The sequence below is a fragment of the Podarcis pityusensis genome (assembly GCF_964106645.2).
Source record: "Podarcis pityusensis genome assembly, chromosome: 11".
NCBI classification, from domain to species: Eukaryota; Metazoa; Chordata; class Lepidosauria; order Squamata; family Lacertidae; genus Podarcis; species Podarcis pityusensis.
In genome coordinates, this window is record NC_138036.1 from 39,124,145 (window position 1) to 39,141,310 (window position 17,166).

The window sequence follows — 17,166 nt, forward strand, 5'->3', positions numbered from 1 at the left end:
GTTGTTTTAATTAGAAATATGAATTATAACAATTTACACTCTACCAGTGTTAGTCCATGTTGTTCAAAAAAAGGAATCTCCTAAAAAGCCAGGAACTTCAATTTAATAACTCCTTAGTGATGTTACTATTTTCACTCTGTAAGCTACTAATAAAGTTACTGTGGCCATCTATTTATCTTTTCCAGTTAATGAAATTACTTGCAGAAATACTGCGCAGAGAAATGGCAGGTGATACGTGGCAAAATATAAGCAACCTTTCAGCAAGTGTGAAAATTAAAACTGGAAACAGTCAACATGCAACATCTCAATTATAGGGTTAGTCCATAGATTATCAGAGGATCACACCAAGCTTTGCATGTTTCCAATTAGGGATAGTTTTTAATTAATACTCACTATACACAGAACAATAAGGTGTGGGGATGCATGCTGGATCATTCTTATACAAATGGATCCTTGTAATCCTGGAAACTAATCCTTAGCCATAGACATTAGATGAGTGCTGTGTAAATAGCTGGTTTCCCATTTCAGGACAGAACCACAAAGAAACGGTACCTGATACTTAATCCTACCAGGAGGCAAGTCACAGTAAGATACTACTGTCTTAATATTCATGTAAGAGACAAAGCCCAACTAAGGCTACAGATTATCTTTCAGATATGTGAGCTATACAAAACAAGGCGGCTTACCTTGAGCCTGGCCGCCCCAAGTCAGGGATCAGCCATGAAATCTGCAGAGACAATATCATGTATTTACATAAGGATATCCACAAAGCCTGTTCTAATACTTTCCCCAGACACAGATATTTTTATACTGAAGTCTAGAACCTAACATGCTTTATTCTACAAATCAGGCCCTGTAGGGGATTGTAACACTTGCTGAAGATGTAGACTCAGTGTGCAGCAGATGTGAAAAAGATGAATTCCATGCTAGGGATTATTAGGAAAGGAATTGAAAATAAAACTGCCACTATCATAATGCTATTATTCAAATCTATGGTGCGACTGCATTTGGAATATTTTGAAAAGGATATCGTAGAGCTGGAAAAGGTTAAGAAAAGGGAAGATAAAATGATCGGTGTGTGTGTGTGAAGCAACTCCCCTATGAAGAAAGGTCACAATATTGGGTGCTTTTTAGAGAAAAGGAGACTATGAGGGGACATGTTACAAGTCTACAAAATTATGGAGAAAGTGAATTGAAAAAAGTTCTCCCCCCATTCTCGTAGCACTAGAATTTGGAGAGATGTAATGCAGCTGACGTGGGTGGCGCTGTGGGTAAAACCTCAGCGCCTAGGACTTGCCGATTGCATGGTCGGCGGTTCGAATCCCCGCGGTGGGGTACGCTCCCGTCGTTCGGTCCCAGCGCCTGCCAACCTAGCAGTTCGAAAGCACCCCCGGGTGCAAGTAGATAAATAGGGACCGCTTACCAGCGGGAAGGTAAACGGTGTTCCGTGTGCTGCGCTGGCTCGCCAGATGCAGCTTTGTCACGCTGGCCACGTGACCCGGAAGTGTCTGCGGACAGCGCTGGCTCCCGGCCTATAGAGTGAGATGAGCGCACAACCCTAGAGTCTGTCAAGACTGGCCCGTACGGGCAGGGGTACCTTTACCTTTACCTAATGCAGCTGAACGTTTAAAGATTTAGGACAGACAAAAGCAAATATTCCTTCATGCAGCTTGCATGGAACTTGGCCTTCAGGAAGCAGTGATGATCATCAACTTGGATGGCTTAAAAAAGGATTACACAAATTCATGGAGGATATCAATAGCTACTAGCCATGATGGTTATGCTGTGCTTTCATGGTTATAGGCAGTAATGCTTCTGAATACCAGTTGCTGGAAACCACAGGTTGGGGGAGTGCTCTTGTGCTTGGTCCTCTTTTAGGTTCCCCACAGGTGTTTGGTTGGCCACTATGAGAATGTGACATTGGGCTAGATGGGCCATAAGGAGACCCAGCAGGCTCTCCTTATGTTTTTTTTATGTATGTTATGCAGCCAAGTAACCTTGCCTTTCAGGACATCTTCGGGAGGAGAAAAGGCTAAGGAGCAAACCTTCAAAAATCCAAAGTGGAGTCCCTAAGGTGGTTGGATGGCATCTTGCATGTCTTCTTTCAGCAACTCCTGCAGCCAAGCTGGTGCCAAATGTATTGCTTTGTTGTCCTTTGGACCACATCAGAAAGGCTGAGAAGGGGCTCTTGTTGTCTGGGCAGCCCAGGACCTCCATACACACTGCCCAGCCTTGCACCCCAGAGAGGTCACTTTGGTGCTGGTAACACAGCAAAAACAATGCAGGAGGCAGCAGTTATGAGTTACTGGTCTCTGCAGCCACAGCAGGTGCTGTGATTCTACAGCAGTTTGACTTCACACACCCACACCTTGAGGTGCACTCCATTGTTTCTCAAGACAGATAGATGCCAACATGTGGGCAAGTCACTTTCACAGATAAAACTGCAAATAATACCTCAGGATTGGATACTGTGATTCATGTTAGAAACCCCTGCTAGGTCCTTCGAGCTTACCATAAATTAGCTAGTACTGTATGCTTCTTTTCTTCACCTGCAGGCAACTGGGTGGAAGTGCAGTTAGGTGCCGCCTATTTTCACGTTTGAGTATTCCTAGTTGCCTCCTGGACTTAGTACATGGGGCTTCTAAATCTCCCTCTGAGAGAGATTAACCACTGGGATTCTAACTGTGTTTGCATGTATTATCAGAGAAAGAGGCTACAGGCTTATTTCTTCTGAAACTGCACCTGTGCAAATGTCAAAAGAACTGGGACTGACAGAATGTTTTCAGGATCCCTGCCCTCACTGCTTCATTACATTGGGTTTAACATCAGTGAGCAATTGTTCCTATGACATTTCTCAGTGAGTGCTTACCAACGTGCAAGATGGCAATCTAGATGTTATTAATTTTAAATCCATTTTTTTAAAAATCCTCTTGTTAGGTGAGATTTTGAATCCAGTTTCTCTGCACTTGAGTAGCATGTCACAGCTACAATAATCTCTTCACTGAGTGGCAGGCAGGGTAGTATTCCTTAGCAAGTAGCTTGTCAATAAGAAGAAAAGCTGTTGTTTCGCCTTGTTAAAATTTAAAAACTTGAAAGAGATTTTAAAAAACCACACCGTTAATTTTATTCCAAGGGCACAACAACAGAGCTAACATCTAGAGCATCCCGAGCTCCTCTTCCCTTCATGTTGTCACAACAAATCTTCTGCCAGTGATTGATGTTGTTGCCTGCCAAGGAGCTTTCCCACTGAGAGCAATGTTCTCGCCTAGCCTCTGGTGGAGTTCATCCCCCTTCCTGGAGGCTCTCTGCAGTTGCATGGTTCAACAACAAAAAAATCTTGCCTGGAGACGAATACACCAAACTGGGATATGTTTATTTCAAGGTTTTCCCAGTGGAGAATGCCCTCAGCCCCCTAAACTGTTTAGCCTTCAACTTCCAAGTATACTACCCACAATAACTCAGCCATCACCATAATATCCCAAAAGGATATTACATTCATAAAACAAGAGTAGAAACGATTACCCTGAAGTACTAATCTTTTCAATGTATTGCCTGCAACACAAAATGACAATACCTTTGCAATTTCATTCAAAAGACAAAACTGCACCCTTTCCCCAATCCTCAAGTTCCTTTGCATGAACACCCAAGAGAGAAACCCAAAAGTCAATTTTCTTCTCGCAGCCCCTCTTTAATCCAATAGATTCACTTTTGTCATTTTCCTTGCAATACTGAGCACTACTGGCATTATCTGTGACACCTCCGGGTTGAATTCTTTTAACCAGTTATTCTTCATTTATTTTCACAAAAGGAGATGAAACAATATACAAGAGTGCCCAAACTCCCTTTCTGTCCACTTGCAGGTACATCTGCTCCAGTACAGCAATTAAATATTAATTCCAGATCAATTCCCACAAAAGTAATTAACTTTGCTTATGCAAACACTGTTTGCACACACAGATATCACCGGTTTTTATAGTGTAGACCCAGAGGGCCTAAACCTTGCTAGATATCTCTAGGTATTGCTTATTTATTTCTTCTTTATTTTATAGCCCCACACACCCCGCCTCACTTTTCAAGCTGTATATAATACTGCAGTTGGCAAGCCAGCCGAAACTTAGAAGTAAAAACATGTACACATTACTGGCTTAAAATGCAGCAAGGCCATTCTTTTCTTTAGTTTGGATGAAAGCTAGCTTGGGGGTAAACAAACACATCAAAACACAGTATTTCATAAGAAACAGCACAGACACTGTATATATATGAACGGCGGTGAACTTGTGTACATCACTTCCCAAACCAGCAGTGGGAGCGCACTGCTGGTTTAGGAAGAGCAGGCATCCCCAAACTTGGCCCTCCAGATGTTTTGGGACTACAGTTCCCATCATCCTTAACCACTGGTCCTGTTAGCTAGGGATGATGGGAGTTGTAGTCCCAAAACACCTGGAGGGCTGAGTTTGGGGATGCCTGATGTTGAGTAACCAAGACCTAGGACAGCTCAGTTGGTAGACAGGGTCCTGGGCTTGGGCGAAAGATTCCTGCATTGCAGGAGGTTGGACTCATGGCTCCTTCCAACTCTACAGTAATATGATTCTATGAATATAAGGAGCATCTTCTGGTAAGACTGAGAGAATGTTGACTGAGAGAATGCACAGCACAGTTTTGAGATGCCTTAAGAAAAACCAAGTCATTATCACTGGCATCGGCTACTACAAAGATATTTACGAAATGATGAGGCTGCGGAGGCTCAGCTCACCTTTACACATCTGATAATAATTTGTTGTTGTTGTTGTTTAATCGTTTAGTCGTGTCCGACTCTTCGTGACCCCATGGACCAGAGCACGCCAGGCACTTCTGTCTTCTCTGATAATAATATTTGGGGCCAACTACATAGGAGTGCAAACACCTCTTAAGAGAGGTCCAGCATGCAGAGGGGCACTCCCACAAGAAAGTACTAGCTTCAGAAGAGGGATTTTCATAGAACCGTAGAGTTGGAAGCGAGCCTGAGCATCATAACCCCCCCCCCCGCAACACAGGAACGGGCAGCTGTTCCTCACGAGGATTGAACCTGCAACCTTGGCATTGGCGCCACTCTCTAACCAACCGAACTCTCCTCCATTTGCACTTTTGGGCCAGGTTTACCAATGCCGATGTGGCAAAGGGCCAAGGACCACCTGAAACTTGGCAACATTCCTGCAAGGTAAGAATCTACCTGGTAAAAAGGAAGCAGCAATATTGGCACGACCCAGCCAAGCACCCCAGTTGGTTACACAATGCGATAAGCCACAATTTGGCACTGTCTCACAGTTTTACATGAGGCCACCATGCTATACACCCTCACTTTCTATGTAGGGAATTCTGTCAGTGTGTGTGGGAGGGCATTTTTGTCATGGGTGTGTGTGGCGGATTTGTCGTCACCTTTGAAAAGAGGCCCTAGGCTATACGGAGCAGTTTCTTCTTAATAATAACAAAGGTCGGCTTTCTTCCCCCTCCTTGTCCTTATCCTTGGGAAGAGCAGGGACACTCAGCGCACGCCGACGCCGCAGCCTTTGCCCTACTGTGTGCACTTATCTCCCTCCACCGCAAAAAAATAAAATAAAAGGAGGGGGAAAGGAGGGGGGAAAGGCCTCCTCGGAGCTCGCCGCCTTTCTGCCGCCCACGGGGGCTTTTTTCCTGTCAGGCTTCCAAGCCTGGCGCGCCTGATCAAAACAAAAGCTTCCTCCGCTCGCGGCGCCTGGGCCGCCTCGCGTTTTGGGGTGGTTTTTTTTTTTTCTTCGTGAGGCGGAGCTTCGCGCGCGGGCTGTGGGAGGGCGGGAGGGCGGGCCTGGCGGGCTCCGGGGGAGGGACGGGGGCGGGCCGAGGCTCCTCTAGCTCCTCTCGGCGTCAGCAAGGCAGCCGCGGCCGCTTGGGCGAGTCGGTGAGGGGGGAAAAAAGAGCCTCAGCCGTGGTCGCCGGACAACACTTGAGGCGAGCGGCCTTCGGAGCGCGGGTGAGTAGCCGGGGTGGAGTGGGGGGAAAGGGCACGGGGAAAAAGGGGGCTTCGACCACCCTCGCCGTCGGAGTCGCTGAGGGGAGGAGGAAGGCAAGTTGTTTCCGTCGCCTGGCCAGGGCGGACGGGCGGGCGGGCGGACGCTCCCGCCGCCCCCGTCGGGGCACATTTCTCCTCAGCGAGGGGTCGCCCCGCGCTGTCCGCTCGCCAGCAACTCCGCCGACTTCGTTTCCCTTCTTCCCTCCTGGACTCCCGCCGAGTGTGTGGGGGTCCCAGCTGGGCACCTGCCTCTGCCCGCCTTCCCTCCGCTTTCGGCGGCGGCGTGCGCGCTGCTGCGTGTGCTTTTCCTCGCCTGCTTTTCCCCGGCAGAGAGGGAGGGATCTCGGCGGTTGCTGCTGCTCCCGCTGCTGTAGCTGCAGCTTCTTGTTTTGCTGTTGAGCAACTTTTTCCCCTTCCTCTCCCCGCCGCTTTCCCGCCCCGCGGTGCCTTCCTTGGACGGTGCCCGTCCGGAGGTGGCTGGCTGGAGCCCAACTTGGGATCGTCAGGATCGGGTCTGGGCGAAAAGAGGGGCGACCCGCTCGGAGGCCGCCAAAGAGCTGGCAGCTTCCTCGGAGATTCAAGGCGGGTTTATTTGTTTTGCCCATGTTGCTGCTCCATTTCCTCCTCCTGTCCTGTCTGGTGGTTATGGTTGTTTCGGGAGATGCTTTTAAAGATATTGTGTCTGGACCAGGAGGAGAGAGCGTCTGCTGCCTCATCGGGCAAAGAAAAGCGGTTTCCCTTGGGAAATAATAATCCGTTTTTTGGTAGCTGCTGGCGAGGGAGTTAAAGATCTCTTCAGTAGACAACAACCCCCCTCTTTTTCTTCTTCTTCGTAGGGGTTTATCGCTTGCATACACTCAGCTGTCCCTTTTCGCTATCCATCCACTACGCGGTCTTCTATGTTTTCTTTATTTTTTTGAAGTTTCTGACTTCACGCATTAAGATTTAATCCGTTATTTCCGACCCACTGAAGAGACAGGAGGACCAGCGTTATTGCTCACAGTATGAGTGTTTCTCTCCTTTCCCCCACAATTTGGTAAGGAAGCCGGGAAGTGAAAGGCTGTGCTTTTCTTTTCAAAGTTTCCCATGCCGCCTCCGATTAATCCTAAAACCGCTGCTGCTGCTCAAAAGACTAAAAGGCTGCTGGACGCTTTGGAGTGTATTTCATTATACACAGGGCATGCTTGTTAGTTTTTGCAAAGAATGCTATCCGAAGAGAGCCTTCAATCTACAAATGCACCATAACAGCTATCTTAACTAAATTGCACAAATATTATCAACCTGTGGGGAAGTAATGTATGTGACTTTCATCATCTACCTCAGTAGTCTTCATAAACTATCACTCCTATTATTTATTGAAGTGCACCATTGTTGTGCATGGTGCTTTATGGCAGGGGCAGATTGCCTCTGGTCCTCCAGTTGTTACAGCTTGCATTATTTCTGACCATTGGCCATGCTGGCTACAGTCATTGTAGTTCAGCAACATTGGGGAGGGCATGGGTCAACCGCTTCTGCTTTACAGGATACAAGAAAACTGCTTTCTGCCCCAAGGAGCTTGCAGTCTAAAAGTCACAACAGCAGAAGCAGGGGAGTGGAAGCAGGGGTGCTGACAGGAATAATGTGCAGTTATTTCAGTTACATGTATTTAGGCTTAAATACAATAGGGTGTGGTAACTTGAGGGTTAAATCTTTCCAGAGCCAGAACATGATTTTACTCCAGCTTCTAACATGGTACCACTTTGCTTTATTTTTGCTAAGTACATCCCTCCTTTTTCTCTTCATCGCCCTCACCTACTTGTTACTGTTTTTGTCACCTCACTTTTCTTAATCTTTCTTTCTCTGTCTCTTAAGTACAGCTGAACTCTAAACAAAATAAATGAGAGTGGGTGCTGCAGACCCACCTTTGTTGGGGGTACAGTTGAATTTAGATGCTGACCCCAGTAGTGTCAGACTCAGTGATCTATGATAAAATGCTTCTTAATATGCCACTTTCAATTTATCAGAACTGCAGTGTGTTTGGTTTCAGGCCACGCTGGGGACTACTTTTGCAATTAATGTTCATTGAAACCTTGACAAGTATAAGCTGCTGAGGGGTAGGTGTGTGGGAGGGAGAGAGAGAGCTTGGCCTCTAGGCAAATATACAAAATCCCTTTAAATCTATTGCCTTCATGTGTATACAAATAACTGTGGTCTTAATTCTGCAAACATGCAGACTCTTTTTCCATTTTTGATCGGTGTGCTACTAACCACATCAGGGTTGAAAAATTGGAAATGAAGAGCAACTGAAACCATGCTAGTACTGAACAATTAGTTTCTAATTTTAAAATGTTTGATCAAGCCAAGCTTTTGTGTTTAAGAGACTCACAGCACAAATCTACCCAAAAGTTAGTCCCATTGAAGTCAAAGAAGCTTACTCATACTGAAGGGTTAGGATTGAGGCCTAAGCAATATTGACTCATATTAATCTCCTGGACTGAACATTACCTACTCCTAGGCTAATTGAACTTAAAAGTGTTTTAGAATTGGAGAATAACAGGAATTTATACTACCTTCACAATTAGCTTCTTTCTCACACAAGGTGCTAGTCTCTTCTCTCTCTCTCTCTCTCCGCCCCCCCCCCCATTTTAACAGGTTGCAGAAGAGTAGAGAAGTCACAGGCTTGCTAACAGTTACTGATAATAGGGCAAGATTTTACTTATTTTTATCAAAGTTCTATGGAATGTTTTAGAATACAACTTCACAAATTTCACTGCACTACTGAAATGGTAACTTCTCAATATAAGTTATGGTTTCAGGAAGAATGGTGAATATATGGTTCCTCTTTGATAAGTAGTGCTCATCAATATTAAGCATATATATTAGTGTTTAGTGTTCGTGTTGACCTCTTGGAGCACTTAAGATTAGGGTGATTTGTTCTGGTTTTATATGACCCACAGATTTATTTATTTTTAATCTCAGAGATTATAAATCTTTGAGTAAGATTAAATAGGTACCATAAAATAAATCTGTCTAATTAGTGGAAAACTGTAGTAGAATTGGATAGTATCTGGAACTGGAATAAACATGTATTCTCCTCTGTTCACTCGTACTTCCATTTTCCTCTTTACCTGTGTTTTCTCCTGTATTGAATTATACACTGTAAACTCATTGGGCAGGAACCTATTCTCTTACACTTTCCAAAGCACTGTAGAGTACATCACTATAGAATATAGACAGATGAAAGTTCTGGTAGTGGTAAAACTTACATTACTTCCAAAATGTCAAAACTTCCCACAAAACCTGAACCATATTCCATATGGGTAGCTGCTTTGTATGAAGCAATTATCAAAATGGTTATGAATGTGATTGCCTTACCACTGATTGGGCTGCTTTGATGTCCAGTTTGCCAGCATTGACTTAGTACTGAGGGGAATGGAAGGAGATTCACAGGAAAGCTGATGATATTTCAGAATTTATTATGAGTCAGGTGTGAACCTATGAGCCTTTCAGTTGGGACAGTGGACTGGTAGAGAGTAAGGTACCTGGGAATTAAAAGTCTTAAATGTGGAATATTGGAATTGGTCAGCTGGCTGCACTAAAAGGAGTAGAGCAATAGGCTTTTGTGGTTTTTGGATCCTAAATAAGTGTTTGGGGAGAAAGGTATTCAGAAGGCTTGAATAAGGTGCTCAGCACAGCTTTGCTGTGGACTGGGCATTTTCTGCCTTTCTTGAGACATTTCCAAATCCAAGTTGTCATGGGAGCTCTTTATTGTTTGTTCGTTCATGCTGGGACATTATCTCGCTCAGTTCATGTAGAGCAAAAAAGAGGCAACAGCGCTAGCATACAACAGGAAATAATAATCCAGGATTGCCGAAAATGGCAACATGTTATTCTTAAATCTGTGCACACCTTTCGCAAAAATAAACTCTTCCTCAGGGAGAGTATAACAACAAATCTATCTATTCTCATTTGCAATCTAAAGCATTTTAACATGAAATTACTGGCCATATAATGCTGCTCCTCCATTAGCTATGAATCTATTTGGCAGACCATGAAACATCTTTCAGATAGCAACTGTATTTGGTGGGCCATTTCCTACATAATCTGGGTCTTGTGTGTTTTATGTGCCTGTTTGCTTTCTCCTCTGAACCGTTGCTCTGGCATGAGCAGGAGAAGTACAGTTAGTAAGCTGCAAGGCAGAGGGAGTAATAGACTGCTTAGAAAGCCTGCAGCCTTTCACTGAGAAGAAATGTTATCTGACTCATTAGCTGATTCTGGCAGATCTACTTTTGAATTTACAATGCTTTCCTGAACTCCGGTGGGTGCTGTCCACCAAGAATTGCCATAGCTCAACTTCTCTTCCTTTCTTTGGAAACAGTACATTTGAAGTATTTCAGAGTTCTCCTATTATGAGTAATGCCATATGTTTCATAAAGGTTTAATTATCTGTATATTAAATTTGTTACTAACCAGCATAAAGTCACAAAGAGTATCCTACCACCCTTGTGTGAGCATTACAAGTAACCGGTCTTCTTTCCAAGTTGGAAGCTGTAGAGGTTGGAGGGGGAGCCTCATCCTCCCAATGTTTGGACATCAGTCCCTGTCTTCTCTCAGCTCCAAGATTGGGAGGAAAACTGAGAGTTCATTATCCAGTATGTCATGCCATAGCTTGGACTAGCAAATGCCTCGCAATGCTTTCCTGTGGGAAAGACTGACTGGGCAATTATTTGGCTACTTGGAGAAGAAGTGCCTAGTGCACTGTGCTTCAGAGCAACCAAACTAACTAGAGCATACAGATCTTTTTCTACATCCGTGCTAATAGGAAGGTGGATGGGAGGGCGTTCTTGGTTATTGCATCTGAGCACTCCCTACCTGTTTCCCGTAAGGGGTTTCCTGGGAAGTGGGGGCAGGAACCTGCCGATTGGCCTTCCTGATTTTATTAGAAGCACAGACAACCATTTTGGACCCCTTGATATGTAACTTATTCTCTATGAATACTCTTTATTTGACAAAGATTTTGTGCCCATTGGTGGTGGTTGGAATAAAAATTTCATCAAATTCAATTAGTTTTACTATTGTCTGCTACAGTTTTTCTAATACTTGGGTGTTTTTTGTTTTGGGCTTGGCATTCTAAACTGGAATCCTAGCTTCTTATCTATGACTTTTTTTAAGCTGATAGTTTGCATAATATAATATACACCCTTACCATTGACTTTGGCTAGCATTATTAGCATCCCTGTTAATCAAGATGATGAATTCGACCTATTGGCTAAGCAGGTCACCTTGAGTTTAAGCAGATTCTCTTAGGCCATGCTAGCATTTTCATAAATATGTGCTAATAGGTCTATAAGACTTCTGTTTAGTATTAAACGCTTAGAACTGAGTGCCACAGTGTTATAAAATCTGCATTCCACAACACACACTTTAAAACAGACTGTGTTAAGGAACTTTAGTTTGAAAGCAAATGTAATATAGATATTACAAAGTTGTTTCGTTATACCTTAACTGTGGCCAGCTCTGCAAGACCTCTCTGACATCAGAGCAAAACTAATAATGAAGTGCCTAATTCTGAGGTCATTAAATCTTCATTTGCTGCACATTTTCTGTCTGGAAGTTTTGGCTCTGAAGGCTTCTGTATTCTGAGCAATTAGTTACTCATTTTTGAAAGGTTTATTTCAGGTATTTGGAACCTGTGGCCTTCCAGATGTTGGACTACAGCTGCATTCATACCTGTTTGGCACAGATGGGATTGGAGTTTTAATAGCATATGGAGGGCTGCAAGTTCCACATGCCTGGTTTAATTATTGTAAAGTAATTTAATCTCAGGATGGCCAAGCACTACTGTGATTATCTCACAATCCCGTTGGGATTTGGTGAGTATAGCCTAAGAGTATTCAGAAAACATTGAGGGAAGTTTTTGGTGGCTAGGCATGTTCAGAAAATCCTCATTGAGGGAAGTTTTTGGTGGCTAGGCATGTTCAGAAAATCCTCATGGTTTTGTGAGCTTTACCAATTTACTTCACCACCATCCGAGATGCAAAGAGAGACTAACTAGGATAGGGAGAGAGTGCAGCTTCCTTTCCTGCTATCCCCTCCCTTTCTTAAGCCTTAAGAAAGTCAAAATAGGCTCATATTGGGGAGCAGGGGAATATAGCAGCGGGGGGAGGGGGGGATTGAAACAGCCAAATGCAAGTGACATGAAGAGTATAATTTTCTTCTTCTTCCTAAGGCTTGTGGGTTGGGATACAATCCAGATGGGTCCATTGCAGGAACTGAAGCACATTTGCAGCCATAACATCTGCCAGCAGCTTCCAGACTTTAGGGAGGCCTTTTCTGCCTGCTCATCCTCTTTCCCCCTAACTTTGAGTCCTTGAGGAAATGAAGATACCTTAATAGATTGAGGAGGGTTGAATTGCGAGCCGGTGCAGGGCCAGTCAAGGAGGCCCTACTGTACCCGCCTCAGCTGAGCTCATCCTTTAACAATGAACAGGTGCTTGTATTGTTATGCATCCCTGACTGAATTATTGTGACACCCTAATTTAACCTGCTCTGTTATGTGAACAATTAGGTCTGCTCAGAACAGTATGTAACTAGAAAGGCAGCAATATTTCAAACAACTCATTCCTTAGTCATCAGCTAGTTTTGCTGGAAGGAGACTTTAAGGAGGCACCAGCCTTTCCTCTTAAGATCCTGCTAGCAAGCTCTGTTATAACAGCTGCTTCCTCCATTCCCCTTCTTCCTCAGTACAGTGGTACCTCGGGTTACAAGCGTTTCGGGTTACAAACGCTTGGGGTTACAAACTCTGCTAACCCGGAAATAGTACCTTGGGTTGAGAACTTTGCCCCAGGATGAGAATGGAAATCGTGTGGTGATGGTGCGGCAGCAGCGGGAGGCCCCGTTAGCGAAAGCACACCTCAGGTTAAGAACAGTTTTGGGTTAAGAACAGACCTCCAGAATGAATTAAGTTCATAACCTGAGGTACCACTGTATTAGCATTTGGGACTAGGTTTGGCCCAAGGCTGTCAGTTGCTGCTTGCTAGGCTTTTAAGTCTCATAAAAAGTGTTTTACCATATTTCGCTGTTTCTCAAGTGCTTTATGCACAATAAGTATGATTTGTTTTTCTTCAGTTTACTGAATATTTTACTGTCTCTAAAACAAAAGGTAAGACAATAATTAGAGAGTGGAGTGATCTGTGTAGGTATCCAGCTGTGTAAATCTGTTGCTGGCCTGGCATTGTTGCTAGTCTTTGCTTGCCCTGGGGTAGTGTTCTTGCTTCTGATGTGCAAGGGTGTACAACTTCAGTCAGCTGTCAGCCTTGCAGCATCTGATTATTTCTGCCAATCTGATGTCAGTTTGAGGACGGGGAAAGTACTTACAAGAAGAAATGCTGTGACTTAAATATTACATGCTCCAGACAGGTGGAGAGGCAGTTATCTTTCAACCCCTGGAGCTCTTGTCAAGTTCCATTTTATATGGCTAACGGAGTTGCTCAACATGCATCCAGTACCTTAAAATATGCATGGGATGAATGTGTGTGAAGCTATGTTCTACAAAGGAACTCCCCTCACATGTTATATTGACATACTAGGAGGTCAAGTGGTAACAAAACTAGACTGGTCTCATGTTTTAAAAATCTAGTATACTGAACATCTGAATCCTTTGAGAGTTTGAAGTTTGACTTTTAAAAAAACCTCTAAAGTTGCAGGTATTAGTGTTTAATACAGAATATGTGCCGTATGTGGTTCTGTATAAAAATCTCACTTGACTCTGCAATTCTGGTGCTGAGACTATGGAAAGCAGCACCAGATATGGATTTCTCAAAAATCTTACTAGCTTTGTTCTAAAATGCATCAGACTTCTTTATCATTTGCCAAATTTTAGATTAGATTTTTAAATCTTCAGCTCACCCTACCCTTTTTATCAAACCTTTGTTGCTTGTGTACCAGTCAGCTGTCATGTGGAAGCAAATCCCTGAACCCGTTAGTTTCCCCTCCTCAGTTGACGACTCCTAGTTTTATCTCTTTCTTGCGGCTATTACCATGTTAGTCTAATCATAGCTTTGCATGAAATCACAACTTTATGGCAAGAATATCCTTGCTGTTGTTAGGTTTAATGATATGCTTTATTTATATATTGCTTTTTTAGGCCTCCTAGGCCTCCAAAGCAGTGAGCAGCCTATTGAACATACAACATGTTAATACAACGAAAGGTGGAATAAAAGTACAGCAAACCAACCATTGAAACAATATATGGATATTATTATAAACTACTTATAATAAAACTTTTTTTACTATAAACTCTTTAGTATAAGTTAGATGGCATTTCTTGCTGGAAGCAGTTTCTGTGCATAGTTTGTTTTCCAATACATGTTTAAAACTTTGCAGGACTATTTGTAAAAGCAGCTATTGTGTTCTCTTTCCAGTTTACACAACAACTTTATTTGTACTGCTTTTCCTTGAAGAAATTTATAACCCTCTGGATGTTGCTGTACTACGACTCCTACCATCCCTGACAGGGCGGTTTACAGTATAAAAACACAAAAATACATAACATGATAAACAAAACAATCTCCCCCAACTCCCAGTTTAAAAGGCCATAGATTGGCTAATTAAACAAAGACCTGGGAGAAGAGGAATGGTTTTGCCTGGCGCCTAAAGCTATGTAATGCATCAGACAAGCGCTCCCGGGGAGACCATTTCACAAATGGGGAGCCTACACAGAAAAGGCCAATTCTTGTGTTGCCATGCTTTAAATCTCTTGTGGAAGAGGCACATGAAGAAGGACCTCAAATAATTAGTGCAGGGTCCGGGTCAGTTGATATTGGGAGACATAGTCCTTCAAGGCAGGGGTGCACAGTACAGACCTGTGGCTTAAGGTTTACTCCTACAAAGGTATAACCCTGTCAGTTGAATATTTCATGATATCTAGCAAATTAAAAAAATCAAGTAGGGGATCTCCCATATCTCTTGAACCTGTCTTGATATTTGTCTGGATGCTTCAATGGTGGACCATATTGCCTTATGACCAAGTAAATCTGTAATTGTACATTTCTTTTTTCTTAACTATGAATGCTTAGTATTTGTTAGATATTATATATCAAGTCAGCTTCAAAATGGAAGGCTGGTTCTTGACAAGGAAAAATTACTTGTGTGTTACTGGGACCAGTGTTTACAAGCAATAAAATTCATGTGGGTATTGTGCTATATTCAGGTGCAGACACTAATCTTCAGAATTTTGCTTTAACTGCAGTATTTGTCTATTGAGATTATATATCTCTTCTGCTAATATTGGGATGTGATCATAATGACTAAGCACATACTTGTTGGCCTTGTAGGGTAAGTATTTTGCTGTTTCTCAACTGTTTTTCAACTCTGGCTATCCTTCTAAATTTTCTCTACCGTTTGTGTTTCCCAAACAAATGCTAATAACCTGTTTCATGATCCTTGTACACAGTGATGCATATATAGACTGTTGCTGCACTCTGTGTTCTGTACTCCCATCAGAATCGCTATTGGGAAGGCTGGAGGGAACATGGTTTTACATGGTGGTGCATGTGTATGGCCATTCTCACTGTCAATTCTGGTTAAACCACCTGCATGTGGCCTGCTTCCCAGTGATCTCTGCATGTTGCTCTGAGGAAGAAAATGACTGTCTACATTTGTATTAAATTCTGGAAGTTGCTAAGTATAGAACACGAATGCTCAACCTGTGGTTCCACAGATGTTGTTGGACTTCAGCCCTTGGCATCCTTCACCATCAGTTGTGTTGGCTGGGTTGGTTGGGAGTTGGAAGTCCAGCAACAACTGCAGGGTCACAGGTGAGAAACCCTAGTCTAGAGTGAGGAGATTTTTGTTTTCCATTCCAGTTAAGAAACTTTTGGAAAGGTCAGATCCCTTGAGCAGGCTGCTTAAGTCATCACCGTTTTGGGTAACGTTTGAAATTTGCCAGGCGCCAGGGGCATTTTGTACCTGGTTATCAGCCACTTGTAACTAAGTGAAGATGCCCGGGTGCCAGGATGACACCTGGCATCTCCACCATCTAGGGGTGCATGCCTGGGGATCCTTGGATCTTGCCTGATTTTGGACACTAGAAACACAGCCTGTAGAATTTTATCTGTTATATTTTATCTACACAATCAGAATGAATTTCAGGAACCAAAAAGTCGTATTGAAAAATACGACTTTTGAGCTGCCTGGCCCCAAAATGGCAACTAGGCATTTTGTTTTGGCAACTTTAACTCTGGTTGAAGGAGCCATTTGGCACCTAGCTTCTATATCATGAGTTTCTAACAATGGGGGCAGGGTCTTCCAAGCAGTTGCATAAAAAAACCTGACCATCTAGTCATATGCCATTTTCTGTGAACACGGGGGTGGAATAAATTTTGAAATTCTATTGTGAAAAATGCTAGTTTCCTTTGGTAGAGGGAGCAGACAAAATGGTCTGTACTTTAGGGAAGAACAACAACAACAAAATAATAATGACAGTAGCATAATAAAGCATTTCAGCTGTAAAACCTGTTTGTGGATAATTGAGATTCTCCAACCTAGACAATTGCTGGGCAGGTGGCTGTTCCAGTACTGTTTGATCAGATACATACATTATATATTTTGTTCCACCCTTTATTCAAATAACTCAAGAGTAGTGACAGAATTTCCCCCCATTGTATCTTCTATCTTTTTATCTGTACCTGTAGAGAAGTAGTAGCTAACTCATAGTGTGGGTCAGATCCAGTCCCTACAAACCTTTATTGGGCTCAAGAAGGTCCTGACAAATTTGAATCAATATGCAGTGGTGCCTCAGGTTACATACGCTTCAGGTTACGGACTCCGCTAACCCAGAAATCATGCTTCAGGTTAAGAACTTTGCTTCAGGATGAGAACAGAAATCGTGCTCAGGCGGCGCGGCGGCAGCAGGAGGCCCCCTTAGCTAAAGTGGTGCTTCAGGTTAAGAACAATTTCAGGTTAAGAACGGACCTCCGGAACGAATTAAGTACTTAACCCGAGGTACCACTGTATCTTTAAATGAGCTCATTTTCATGTATAAGGATGAGATTGTGTATATTTCCTAATACATTTTAGTGGAAAGGGACCTTTTTATTTTCACAAACTTTATAAAGAGTCCACTCATTTGATTTTACTCTTGCTTTTACTCTGATTATTCA

The 17,166-nt window shown here is 43.2% G+C and overlaps 1 protein-coding gene across 5 annotated transcripts in view; it reads left to right on the plus strand.

Moving 5' to 3' along the window:
* Positions 1-5,838: 5,838 nt before the first annotated feature.
* Positions 5,839-17,166, plus strand: part of PAM (peptidylglycine alpha-amidating monooxygenase) — a 126,511-nt gene continuing 115,183 nt past the window's right edge. For 4 of the 5 annotated variants that reach the window (XM_080972425.1, XM_080972429.1, XM_080972427.1 and 1 more), the window contains exon 1: positions 5,839-5,986. The gene's annotated coding sequence lies outside the window, so the exon portion shown is untranslated. The remainder of the gene's footprint in view (positions 5,987-17,166) is intronic. The other variant, XM_080972430.1, reaches the window with a different exon arrangement.